This window comes from Diabrotica undecimpunctata, chromosome 10, assembly GCF_040954645.1.
Source record: "Diabrotica undecimpunctata isolate CICGRU chromosome 10, icDiaUnde3, whole genome shotgun sequence".
NCBI classification, from domain to species: Eukaryota; Metazoa; Arthropoda; class Insecta; order Coleoptera; family Chrysomelidae; genus Diabrotica; species Diabrotica undecimpunctata.
Window position 1 is genome coordinate 68,489,153 of NC_092812.1, and position 14,853 is coordinate 68,504,005.

The 14,853-nt window shown below is 32.9% G+C and overlaps 1 protein-coding gene across 2 annotated transcripts in view; it reads left to right on the forward strand.

Annotated features, from left to right (window-relative positions):
* Nucleotides 1-14,853, forward strand: part of Ca-alpha1D (Ca[2+]-channel protein alpha[[1]] subunit D) — a 960,824-nt gene that overhangs the window by 265,122 nt on the left and 680,849 nt on the right. Inside the window, exon 1 of one of the 2 annotated variants that reach the window (XM_072546531.1) lies at nucleotides 175-345. The exons of the other annotated variant lie outside the window; for it this stretch is intronic. The gene's annotated coding sequence lies outside the window, so the exon portion shown is untranslated. Of the gene's footprint in view, nucleotides 1-174; nucleotides 346-14,853 lie in introns of those variants that run through there. 2 annotated transcript variants of the gene reach the window in all.

Here is a 14,853-nt window from a genome sequence, read left to right on the forward strand (position 1 = left end):
ATAGTCGAACCAGCACCTGACAGCATAGGCAACCATTTCATCATACTGTCGTACGTTTCGGAGCATAACTTCGGACAAGATAATGATAAAAATATACCTATCTCTTTGATTAGAACATCTCCCCCACCTAAAAGGAGATCTTGAATTCATTGAGGTTATATTTAGGATGCGCTTATGCTATTACCAGGTCAAATTCGTTCTTTTTAAATTGCTTATTGAACTACCAACAACATTTACAACCACTCTCTCAAAATTTTTATTGTTTATATTTCAATTCGGGTGTTTGATTTAGTTTCGCGGGTTTTGTAATTAAAAAAAAAAAAGAAACATGGTTTCCACAACGTGGTAAGATGGACTAGTGTTTGTGGCTTTTTCTGTACAACTAATTATTTGAGTGTTGCTGGTTTTGTAATAATACCTACTATATAAATTTCTTGTGTGACACATTTGTTTTTGCTTCTATTTTAAGCCTTTTTCGATTTTTATTTATATTAGTGATTACTTGTTAATTGGAAATTATTTTTTAAACATGAATCATTGTGAACATTCCCAAAATTTTCTATAAATATCAGTATAAGTCATTTAAACACTAATTTTAAAATATTTTAAGGTAACAAAAAAATTAAATATACGGTTTTGAAAGCCTTCCTAGCGACTGCTGCTTTAAAGCTTTGTCGTGATTCAATCCTGCTTAGAAGATTAGATATTGGCCCAATTTTCAATGATTATTAATTTCTCTTCAGCATCTTATTATTATTGCAGTAATGCAGTAGAAATTTAACTGAACCTTAACTAAAATTTGGATCTCCATCTTCATTGTTATTTTCCAGAATACTTACTTTATATCATATTTCAGAAAGTTTGGTTTTGGATAAGTTCTTCTAATTCACGTACCTTGACATGTCAGCTAAGTGCAGAAAATCTCTTTTTTTAATTATGGAACTCTATTTCAGGGACATTGTACCCTCATATAAACGTTTGTTAAAATATTTTATAATCAATTAAGTACCTACATTTGGTGTCATACTTTACCAACTCATATGGGAATGTGTCTTGGTCTTGTTACTTTGCTGTTTTCTACTTTTAATATTTCTGTAAGCGAGTATGAAGCTTTGCGAGGGGGCCTCAATACATCTGGGGCTCCATATTGTCGTCTAATATATATAAAAGTGTGTTATAGTTGTATTATTTTACACATGCACACGTAACGTTTTTTAAGCAGTGCTTAGAAATCTTCAAAAACTTCCCTCGATTTCTCCGTTCTCGTAACACTAGGAGATCGTCATATAATACAATACATACCTGTAAGTTTAAACTTAAAAATGCAAATTTCTAAATAGGCATATTCGGCAAGTGCATCATCTTATATCTGCTCCTCCTATAAACAGGAACTTAATCCTTTCCGGTCTCCCGAAATTTTATGATGACGACTATAAACTATAATATTGTACGTGACTATTGAAAGGTTTGAAAATTGCAATTTTGCGAATTTTAAAACAGTATTTCTAGATCTAGAAATGCGTTTTCTGTTTACGCTTAGTATTTCGATACTATATTCGGCAGTAGTTTCTTATATCCTTACATTGTTTGGTTGTTTGCATTTTGTGTTATTTGTGTTGTTTTGGGGCTATAGTTGCATCAATTTGGTACGGACTTATTTATCAGTTATTGACGAATTTTCTTAAGGAATCATTGGACAATCTCTTGACAGATAAACGGTAAGATAAGGAAATTATAACAGTTACGCTTAAATGAGTCCTAAGAGGGAATAAAAAAGTGATTTAGAAAAGCGAAATTTACGTGATCAAAAATCCAAACAAAAAAAAAATTACCAAAAATTTCTTAATTTTTTGTGACAACTAGTGAATTAAAACAGCAGCCTAGTAAAGCTGGTGAAGCATTAATAGATCCAGTTTGTCTTAGTTAGGAATTAATAATTACTAATTCTACTCAAAATGAAAATGTCAACCCAGAAGTAGAGTTGGACGTCGAGCAGATTATTTACGCTCATTGTAATTCCAAGTAACGTTTCATTTTTATTTGGTAGATACTCTAATTAAAAAAATGCTTTTTAGTTCCCATGAAGTTTATCATTGTTCTGATAAGGGATTGTATAATGACAATATATTGAAGATTTTGCTATAAAAAATCAAATACTACAGCAGGAGGCATCTAAACCTCAAGGGACATTCCCAAAAGACGCCAGTAACCGTTCTTTTTCGGAAAACTTTTATTGTTTTAAATCTTAAGAAGAAAACACTTTTGGAGAAAAATTCTAATTAGGATAGTAGATATAATTTTAAATTTAGCGCTTATGAATATACCATTTACAGGACATAAGGAAATAGTGATGCAAATAGTGGCAATTTTTTAGGAATAGTTAATTTATTGGCTAAATACGACAATTTCTTAGGCGAATTAATACAAAAAACCGAAATATCAAACAAGATATGTAAGTCCAAAAATTCAAAAAGAATTATTAACTTTATGAAAAAATTCAATTAGAGATTCTCTTATAAATAATATTCAAAATTTTTTCTATATTATTGGATACAACACAGGACATTTCTAAAACAGACCAATGATCAGTCATAGTTAGGTACGTATTTATTGAAAGACAAGGTATGATACATAATGTTCCAAAATCGGTTCGTTCGCGCATGACGTTGTCAAGAACGCTTCTTCACGAAACATTTGAATGTAGTTGTAAAAAAGACTTAATTTTAAGTTTTTTTTTATATAATTTGGCCAATTTAATTATAGTAATTATAAAGAGATATTAAAAATATGTTATTATAATATTTAATCATAAATAATATTTTGAATTTAATTTTATTGATTTTTGGTACAGTTATTTTGTTCACATAGATATCCTTTATAAAACAAGTTTTAAATATCTTTTATTACACATAGGTACAGCTTAATCAACTTATACTCCAGAGTTCGATATTTCAGATGTTTAAAAAGATACAAAAAACTGGTATCTTCATAAAAATGGGCCGAGTACAGCTAAAAGTTTTAAAATTATTTTCAAATATACAAGGTATTCCCACTTCTTAATTTGTTAATGATCACTTTGTAATGTAGGTACTCAAAATTTGTACGTATATACTGAACTAAACACAAAATCAAAATAAATAATGATAAAGTACTTAATTTAAATTTGATGAGCTAGCTGGCCATCGAATGAGTGATGTGAGGTCACACAATATTGCACAATGTTTTAAATGACATCTTTTGCAATGTTCACACATAAAATTATCTTGGTATTGTTTCATAATGATAATAATATGTAAGCAATACGAGCCTAGTAGGCCCATGGCTGATGTACTATTCTTTGTCACTCCCTTTTCTGTCCCAGTTCGTTACGTTGTCTTCTCATATCTTCTTTAATTTCGTTGCTCCATCTTGACCTCGGTCTTCCCCTTCGCCTTTTGCCTGCCAATGCACTAAGTAGTACCATTCTGGGAATTCTAGATAGAATCATTCTCTGCTCATGGCCCAACCATCTAAGTCTTTGAACCTTAATTACTGCTAATATGTTGCCACAAGATTTTGCGCTCCCAAACTAATAAAAACTCCTGGTGTTTTTTTTATTGTGACCCATTTTTCAGAAGCATACATCACTATTGGCCTTATTACGGTCTTGTATGTCCTTAGTTTTGCTCTTCGAGATATATTTTTGTTTCTTAACAACCCATTGAGAGCATATACAGCGCAGTTGCCAGACATAATTCTTTCCTGTATTTCTTCCTCACAGTTAGGTTCTCTTGTGAAGACATTTCCTAAGTACTCAAATCTTTTAACTTCTTCGAATTTATATTGTGTTACCTTTGCTGTTATTATTGTTATGTACTGCCCCCGAACGAAGTTCTTATTTGTGCATTCCATATACTTCGTTTTTGCTTCATTTATATACATTCCCTTGGTTGCTACCCTCTCTTTCAGTTTCATGACTGTTTCCATCAGCTCTATTTTCCTTCTAGCCAAGATTACCAAGTCGTTCGCAAATGCTAAGCAGTGATGTTTTTTTTTTGTGGTAGATCAGACCTGTTACTATTAGTAAACCTTAAACCTATTAATGTTTGCTTCCTGTATAACCTTTTCTAATATTATGCTAAACATTTTAGATGATAATGGACCTCAAAGATTTCTGTTATACTATTGTTTATCTTGACTTTATTCGGTGTCCTTTAAAGAGTTAATGGTGTTTTTGTAATATGTTACTAGAAAAAAAGTGGGAAATTTAAAAAGTATAAGATAGATAGATTTATTCATGTAAATTTCTACATTAATACATTCGTCAAACATAAAAAGTACAAATCAAGAGTTCTTTAACACTATGTTTAAAAGACTTAGAAGATAACTCTTTATATCGTATGGGTATAGAATAGAATAAACTAGAAATATGTTTTATTGTCACAGAAAATTGTACAATTTTATGGACAAAGCTTACAAAAAGTGAGAAAATAACAATAATTAAGATTTACTGAAATTACAAAAATCGCCAATATCACAAAATAAAAGGTAATAAAATAAACAATAAACAATAAACAAAATAAACTAATAAGTAGAAATTACTGCGTATGATACCCAAATATATATAGACATACTTAAGTTACTTGTACATAAAGGTACTGTAATTTCTTAGTTATTCGTTAACAAACTCTTATACTGAATATGGTCGTTCAGATGATAGCATCATTTTCAGAATGATCACTTGTATATGACGAATTCTTACTACCAGGCAAAGAATATTATTTATTTGCAATTGGCACAAAGCTCACCTTCTCGCCTAACTTTAAAATATTATCATAGGCTCTTTTAGGAGTTAGATTTAAAATACTATCATAGAAATACTCAAACTCTTTTTATGCATATCACAAGAATCATGTTCTACAATATTATCTTCAGAAAATTCAATTAATGGAACTGGTTCTCTTGTTGTATCTGTTCATTATACCATGGGTTCGAGCGTTCTTGACTACGTCACACTCCTGGGTCAGCTGTCAAATGTCATGCGTAATATCATACCTATTGAAAGAGATCCAATTACTGATCTTCCTAGTAATATAAAAATTAATGAATCATTCTTAGGTTTCTGTGATATACATAGCCAAACTGGAGAAGATATTTCAAATTTAATTTTATCTTTCTTAAAAGAACATAGTATATCAGTTGTATAGTGCCGCGGATAGGGTTAAGGCGGTGCAGAAGTATGAGTGGGCATTATTCCGGAGAGCAAAAGAAAATTAAAGTCGTCCAAGCCCAAGTTTTATGCATCCACTGTGCATCTAGAAGTCCTAGATTACTACGATATGATACGAAGTATTTATTATTTTTTCGGCAAAAGCATTAAAAGATGGGATCATTTGCTAACAATGCAGAAAAACGTCCAACCAAAATCGCGTACTCTAAAAACGTTATCGGTGACTAGGTGGTCATCCAGATTTCAAACTGTACTTGGTGTAAAGCAGAACGACATGAAAATTAAAAAAAAATGTCTATTAATATTAACTACCACAGATCGTGAGGAGAGAAAACAGCTGATAATAAAGGTAAAATGGAACAGTTTGAATTTTTCTTCCTAACTATTTTACAATCTAAAGTTTTGGAATCTGTAAATCTAGCTGTGAGTCTTTTGTAGTCGAAAAATATGGATCCTTCACGCGAAACCGTACTTTTACATAACTGTAAAAAATTTTTATCAAATCTTAGGCAAAACTATACTTCATTTTTACAAGAATCCAAAGATTTTGCTACTAAGTGTGGCCTGTAGTTTTAAAATCAAAAGGTTTGGTAGAGTTAAGAAGCATTTTGATGAATTATTACAAGATCAACGCATCTCAAACCCTGAAGAAAGATATACAGTAGGTGTATTTTTGGGAAATCTTGATGTAGTTATTCAATAAATTCGAGCTAGATTTATAAGTATTTATAAAGTGAACGACGATTTTAAAGTCTTAGATCCTAGAAGTGGACATCTTTTCAAATCGGATGCAGTACTTTTTGCAGAAGCCAGTAAATTAGTTGCTGCGTACCCGTCAGATTTAAGAAATGAGTTTTGAGCAACTGCAATTTGTTAGAAAATCATTAAAGACACAGTTGAAATCAGCGAACTCTATTTATGATTCAGCCAAAATTATTCTTGTAGATTTTCATTGCACTAGTGGTTGCATACCAGAAATGTGTCATGCGTAGATCTTGTTTTTAACTTTACACATCACGATCGCTAGTTCAGAGAGATCTTTTTCTAAACTTAAATTAATAAAATCATATGTTCTTAGTACAATGTCAGAAGCACGGTCATCTTCTCCAGAGCTTATGAGTATTGAAAAGGAATTTGCCCATTATACAGCTATTAATAAAATTATAGCTATCTTCGCTAATATTAGTGCACAAGGAACAGATGAAAACTGTAAGTTGTTATAAACAGTGCATGAATAGACTAACACATATAAGTTTTTGTTACACAAGACGCATTTAGTAATTTTTTAAAGCCTTAACATCTTTTACAATTATTTTTCTGGGGCCCCTACGGAGTTTGTTACGTCACTGTACTCTTCCGCCATATTTTTATCCTACCGGTACTCTGGCTGATACAGTTTCTCGGAGAAAACGGCTTGTATATTATTTACTATCTTTAATGTTAATTAACCGCAATTTCAGTCAGTTGAAAATATGTTTATTTTGAGATTTCGATTTCCATTTTGCAAGTCGTTCTCAATACATATATATAAAAGAATAACCAATACATATTACAAAAACTATGTCTTATCTAATTACGATTTAAAAACACATTCATCTAAATCATTATTTCTCGGCTAGATTATCTTACTTAAAACCAATCACATAAAATTCCATATATTTATTACGGGAAAAAAGTTGAAATTTCAAAGAATGTTTACATTTTTTGCTACCTTATTTGTGTCCACCTAGCGGAAAATGCGCGCATTACAGTTTAAAAATCGGCTTCACTTATTGTCATCCAGTTTATTATTACTACATCTATGCATTAAACAAAACGGTAAACATGAAAGTGTTTGACCTCTTGGTATAGGTAATCTGGATAGATAGAGAAGTGAGACAAAGGTGCATGCTATTTCTGTTGTTAGTTAAAATAGATATCTTCGCGTAAGTAGTGGAATGCATTTAAATAACAGATAATTTTTGCAATCAGTTTAGATAGTTTATATACCATAATTCCACGCATATCAGATGTTAGTAAAGATTATTTACTGGATTTTAATAAAACAAAATAGATGGCAGTCAGTACCTAAACGCGATATACTAAATACACAGCTTTTGGTTAACCAATAGCGAATTGACAAGATCTATAGCTACACATAGATACCTTGGTACCAACCACGGTTCCTAGACTTACAACGGTTGCCTACTTCGACTAACTAATGAACATTAAGTCCGAAATTACGAGAGTACAGTAATTTGAATCGTAACATTGTTAATTGGCGTTTTTATGTCTTTGATGTATGGAAAATAGTAAAGATAGTTATGAAATAAACATGTTTAGTGGAATGAAATCGTAGGCTTCCACGGCCAGAGTCAGAATTATAGTTTATTCGTCTTCCGGGTTTGGACCGTGTCATTTGTGAGTGACCCAAAAGTGGGTTCATCTCGACGTTTCGCTACAATTGTATGTAGCTTCTTCAGGAGAACAAAAAAAGGAAAAAGAAAACAAAAGACAGGAAGATGGGTAGTTAGCAACGGTAACTCAGTTACTCAACGCAACCAGAGGCGAATACTAACTACCAAGATGGGCATTTGGTCACAGTAACTCAACTACTCAACGCAGCCAGAGGTGAAAACCAAATGCCAGGACAGGGATTCACGTCCAACAGCTCAGAACACTAACGCGTCGAGAGGCGGGGAGTGAATCCTCCCCGCCTAGGGATTCACTCCCCGCCTCTCGACGCGTTAGTGTTCTGAGCTGTTGGACGTGAATCCCTGTCCTGGCATTTGGTTTTCACCTCTGGCTGCGTTGAGTAGTTGAGTTACTGTGACCAAATGCCCATCTTGGTAGTTAGTATTCGCCTCTGGTTGCGTTGAGTAACTGAGTTACCGTTGCTAACTACCCATCTTCCTGTCTTTTGTTTTCTTTTTCCTTTTTTTGTTCTCCTGAAGAAGCTACATACAATTGTAGCGAAACGTCGAGATGAACCCACTTTTGGGTCACTCACAAATGACACGGTCCAAACCCGGAAGACGAATAAACTATAATGTTTAGTGGATTATAATACCTAATTATTATGGAAAACTGTTGATATGTAGGTAGTTTGGTACTTCAAATTAATAAAGATTTACGTAAATCTAGTACTTCAATCTCCATTTTACACTGAAAATTTGTCGCATATACTGAATTACCATCAATACTGAATTAACTATTGAATGAATTCGGCCTTAGAATTAAGCTATGATTATCCGAGTTAGAATTACTTGTATAATTTAATGTAAAAATTTAAATAATAGGTAATAAATTTTAATTGGTAAAAAACGTAACTAGTTTATTATAATTCCAATAGATATAAATATACACTACATAATTATTTTGTTCATTTTTTTTAATATTTTTCTTTGATTGATCATTAATGTCTTCATCTTGTTTTCTTTTAGCACTGGTAACCTGGCTATTGAAGCATTTATTAAAATAATTGATCCGCATGAATATCCTTTGTCTGCAGTATGTTTTTACGAAACAAAGGGGTGTATTTGAACAATGACTGGAAACATACTCTGCAGTTCGATGTATAATTTTCGTACCCCGATTTAGGTTTTCACCATGAAAATTTTGGAAATATTTTTCCATCGTCATTACTTGGTCTACCGATTCCGATGATGCATTTATGAGTCCATGTTGTACCCAGAATGGTACAGAATAATTGTGAACATTTATATTTTGTTCCTCATAGGTATGTCTTCCTAAATTTGGGAATTGATTTTTTATATTTAAATGCTATGAAACCAGCAATATATATCAGCCCATATGTTTCGGTTTCATTTGTTATATTAGCTATTTGTGACACGTCTGAACTACGTCTACTTTTGCACACCATTTTAGTGACAGTATCAATTACTAGAGCAATAACCTATTTTGTTCTTCCAAAATGTTCATTTCATAAGGTCGTTTAAATGTAGTTGAAGCTGATGTAAAGGAATTCATTAAATCAAACCAACTATTAATAAGCTCTATAAACTCCCCAAGTTTTTGTGCTGAGATTTTTTTATCTCTGGCTGCATCTTGAAAATAATGTTTTAAGGCTGTTGCAGTTGTGAGATAGTAATTCTGCAGCAAGTGCAACGTTTTGTCTCCGCATTTTTTTACCTCTAAACGATCTGCAGTCAGCTTATATATGGAACTTTTTTCTGTTGTTGCAGCTTCAATTAGTTCTTTTAATAAATCTTTTTTCAATACACTTCCATCTTCAGGTTCAAATCCTGTGTCGATTAACTAGTTTCTTGTTAATTTTAGGAGATCAGGGAGCATCAGCAAACATGTAAATATTTGCTTTTATGACTGGATGTGTAAAATGTGTCATGTGAACTGAAATATTAAATTTTTTCCAAACTCGGATTTTCAATGTGCTGCTCCGCAGCTCCGCCGTAAAATATATTGTCTCGTTTTTGTAATTTTTTGTTTCTCTGTTAGTAGTTCTCCGTCCTTGTCTTTGTATATTGTCAATTTTGGTCTAAATGACTGTGTGCTTTCTTTTATTCTTTTATAGAATTTTCTTCTCTCATGTCTGTTGTTATGTTCTAGGATTTCTTGTACTTATTTTTTCAAAGCATCTCGTTTTTTCTTCTGTATATTCTAATCGCTTGTATTCTCTTTTCGTTATAAATTTCTCTGCTATTTCTTGTGTTTCCTTGGTTAAGCCTAGCTTGCCTTTTTTCCTCTACCGCAGTTCTGCATTAATCATCATACCATTCCGCATTTCTTTGCCTTTTGGCTTTTCCGACAGATTCTGCTATTATTGTTTTAATTGTCTCCTTTCTTCCTCTGCAGTATCTTCCTGTCTGATTCCGTTGAGTTTTATTTGGATATTTGGATTTTTTTATTCTTGTGTCTTTGTTGGACTTTTGAAGCCTTTAACATTCCATTTTTTAATTTGGCTATTTTTCTCTTTTGCCACTGTCGCGATTTTCTGCCGCAATTTTGTCTCCACAAGATAGTGATCTTAGTCAGAGTAGTTCGCCCCGCGATACGTTCTGACATTAGGTATGTCTGTTGCCCATCTTTTTGAGATGAGGATGTGGTCAATTTGATTGGCTTCATTGGTTCCTGGTATTTTCCATGTTGCTTTATGGATATCTTGTCTCTGAAAGTTAATGCTGACTATTTGCTGTTGCAAATTGTGTAGACCTAAGTCCATTTTGACTGGTTAATGTTATAACAGCATCGTGTACTTGGATTTTATTACATACTTCCTGAAGTTCTCCATATAATCTTTCAACTTCGTCTTCATTAGCCTCTTCCGTCGGTGCATAAACATTAACCATTGTCACGTTATGCAGTTTACTTTTGAGTCTTATGGTGCAAATTCTGTCTGATATTGGTGTAAATGCGATAATGGCTTTTGGTTACCATAAACCCTACTCCTCTTTCACCTTGTCTCATTTCATTTCCGCAGTAGTATAGTTGGAACTCATTTTTACGAATTTCTCCCTGGTTCTTCCATCTGATTTCCTGCAGTGCCAATATTTCAACCCCGTATTTTTCAATTTCTTCTGCCATACTTATCATAGCTCCTGCCTTTAAGAGGGTTCGCACATTTCAGGTTCCAAATTTTAAATCCATAATCATGTCCATTTTTCTTTGCTATGTTCGTCGTTGTGAAATCCGTCCGTTTGTTTCATTAGCCATTGTATTCGCAACAATTGAGTTTTACAGGGAAGGGTTGTTAGCCCTTCGCTTAACCCCCTATTCATCGGAGGACCAAGGCTGCCTTCTTCGTGAGCCCTGACCCCACCTTCCACTGGGGTTGGTTACCCAATCTCCAGTGGGGTTGCTTAGGTTACTGCTGTGTACCAACTTGGAGGTGAAGATAGGAATTGAGTAGGAGAGGCTGAGTGATGCCAACAGGATACGGCATCAAGTATTTCGCTTCACTACCCCTTTACATATCAAACTACCTTTCTTAGCCCGTATTTTAATTAAATGTATGGTTTGTTGTAATATTTCAGCTGCTTGTATGGGATCTGGGTTTTTGACAACAATTCGAGTGTCATCTGCTAATTTTGCGATTGTGGATTCTTCTTCAGTTGAGAAATCAGCTGAAAGATTGTGTAGAGAATTGGTCCCAAAACACTGCCTTGCGGGACCCCTGCATTTATATTGTGGATGCTAGAAACATTTTCTTCGTATCTTGCATAAAATAGTCCTTCTTAGAGTTATGATTTAAGTATCACATATAGCGACTGAGATATTACTTTCTTCAGTTTGAATAGTAATCCTGGATGCCAGACCTTCTCAGATGCTTGGAAAATGGCATTGCAAAATCTCTTTTCCTGGAACTGGAAGGCTGATTGTTTTTTTTACCACCCTATTCACTTGTTAAGTTATGCCGTGTTTTGGCGAAAACTGAACTGATGATTAGGTATAATATTGTTGTTCTGTATTTTAATTAATAAGTCTACTTGCAATGACTTTCTCTGCGACTTTGGCCATAACTAGTAATATGCTGATGAGTAGGATGTAATCTCATGTGAAAGTTTTCCTGGATTTGGAATCGTAATGATTTCTGCTAACTTTCATTCTGCAGGAAGGTAGCCTATTCTTAGAATCGAGTTTATGATCTGTGTTAGACTTACTATTCCTTTTCTGGGTAATTAATTTAATATGTTGGCTGTTATCAGATCATGTCCAGGTGACTTTTTTTTATTAAGGTTGTTTATTAGACTTTGTCTAATGTTGTCTTCATGTCTTCATCTTCATTTGCCATGTTTGTTAGCGGCTGAAATACTTTTTCTAAGTGTTTTGCGAAAGAGTCTGCTTTTTCCTGATCTATCTTTAACAATTTTAAATCTTCTGTTCTGTTAGGTGGAATTTGGTTTTGTGACCGCTTCAGCTTATTTGTGACCTTCCATAATAAGTAATCACTATCTGGGTTCGGTGTCAGATTTTCTAGGTAATGTTGGAAATTGGCGTTGCTATGTTTTAGTAGTTCTTTTATTTCTTTACACATTCTGTCCAATTTGGTTTTGTCTTATCTTGAAGTGAACCAGTTTGATACCAATTTTTACGAAGTTTTCGTTTTTCTAATATTTTTTTCCTATTATTGTTGGACAATCCTTATAGAACCGTTTTCGCTCAAAGTTATATTTTGTAGATTCCCATGTAGCTTCGTGTATTTGTTTTGTTAATTTTTTTATTGCTATTTCTATTTCTTGTCGTTGTGTTAGTGGGATTTTTAGGTCTTTTGTTTCTTGTAGGATTTCTTTGAAAATATTCCAGTCAGTTGTTTTATTCGTTAGTCTTGGAGATAGACAGTTTTCTGATGGATTTGTCATTAATGCTGCAATGATTGGTGAATTATCTTACGATAGGTCTTAATTAGATTCTATGTGCATATATTCATTTGGTATTCCTTTATAGATAAAAAGTCAAGTAAATCGGGCAGTCTATTTCGATAGGGTTGGCTTGTAGGTAGATATTTTAGTTGAATTTATTTCACCACATCGTAAAGGACTCTACATCTTCCGGGGAGGGGGATTTAAACTAAAAACTAACAAAATACAGATATTAAATGAGAAATAAAAAATTAAGACAATATCTGTCAATAAAAGATTCGATTCGTAACGATTAAATGTCTTTATTGTATTGATGTAATGTATTGAATTTTAAAAATATTATTTCAATTTTAAAAATACAGTAAACATAGCTAGTCTACTGTAGCTCTTGATAATATCGTTTCTGATCATATCGTTAAATCTGTCCTACTCTGAGGTAGGTTTCTGGTATTGTGAGTATTTTTAATATAACCTAATCGATTATAGGAAACAGGAATTTCATTTCGCAAGTTTATTGAGACAGCCAGTTAAATTTAACGTTTAGGTAATATATCATAGCTTTCTAAAATGTTAATGCTCTGTAATTATCTCATCAACGGTTTATTTTTTAATAATACTAGCAGTATAATATCTTGAATGTAAAGCTGTAAATATAAATTTTATTAGTTGCAGTAGTTTTTTAACAACCTAGAAAATAAGCAGCTTTTTTGGTTTTGAGATGACCATCACATCTGTTGGTATATTTCTAAAAAGTATGTTGAATCATATTAAATTTAATCGAATAATATTTTCTTTTGCATATAAAGCTTTAAAGTATGGTTTTTCGTGACGTACACGTTATAACACTAATATTCCTCGTGCTTTCTTAACTATTTTCTTAGCGATCCCATTCACTTAGTTTCAGGTCAGCTCTTTTTCTCCTGTGTCGTCTTTGCTATTCAAATATTCTTTTTAGCTATCTACACTAAAGATCAAAACTTTTAAGATAACGAAACACCCACCAAATACCTTTTATTTAATGTAAACTTATATCAAATGATATAAGTTTCAGCAGAAAATTAAATAAACTAATTATTTATATAAGAACAAAAACTTGTTTTAGAAATAATAGGCTGTTCAATAAGTTTTGCGGTTCGATAAGGGAGGGCATTGATACTAGCCTAATTTTTTTTATTATGTTAATACAGTCTTCATATGAACTTATGTGAAGTTTCATTTCAATCTGTCAATTCATTCTTTGTTTACAAGCCATTTGCTATCGACGCTTCACAGTATTTTTTTACAATGGAAAAAATCAAGTATCGCGCAGTCATTGAATTTTTATTTTTGGTTTAAAGGTTTAAAAGCAAAGAAAATTTATGAAAGAATGTTGAAAGTGTATAAGGATTCTTGGCCTTTAATTAGTATAGTGGAAAGATGGATTGCTGAATTTAAACGTGGTCATACAAACCTTGAAGACGATCCACATCAAAGACGTCCAAATTAGCAACAACACTAGAAATCGTAGAACAAACTGACCAAAATAAATTTAGTAGAAGCCCTAGACATCTCATTGGGCAGTATAAGCAATATTTTAAATTAAGTATTGGGTTTCAGAAAGCTGTGTCCACAATGGGTGGTGCATTCGCTAACAATTCAACAAAAACACATTCGAATTCAACTTTCTCAGCAACATTTAGAGAGTTTTCGAAAGAATGAAGTATACTTTGTGCATTGACTCATCATTAGAGATGAGACTTGGTCTATTACTATGATCCTGAATCAAAACAAGAGGCTAAAGAGTGGTGTGAACCTGGTTCTTCAGCGTCGAAACGAGTTCGTGTCCAGAAATCGGCTAAGCAGGTGTTAGCATCAGTTTTTTGGGATGTGAAAGGAATTTTGTTTGTGGATTACTTCCAAAGTGATAAAACAATATTCTGATTATTGTTGTAGTCTTTTAGACTAACTTTAGGAAAAAATCGTGAAAAAAACCCGGTCCCTAGCAACTTGCATTTTTGTTTCAATACCTAAAAAAATTCATAAGTGACTAAGTTGTGACATAAGTTCAGAACAACATAACTGATTGATTTGAGGAAGTTCTTCCTTTAAAAACTTATAAAGTCGGAACAGACAACTCGCTATTTCAGTACTACCTCGGTTAGCTACATCTTCAGACCACATAAAAAGGTAAGCTTTTGATCCTGATGAAGTTATGTGCTTTGATGTTGGTGCTGAGGCACTGCCTCATTATGTTGTTTACGGGCGAGCAGTCTGTCTCACAACTAAAAAAAAAGCAGCCCTCTATGTCTTAACCTTAAGTTAATTTTAGGTACCAAGAACTTTATATAG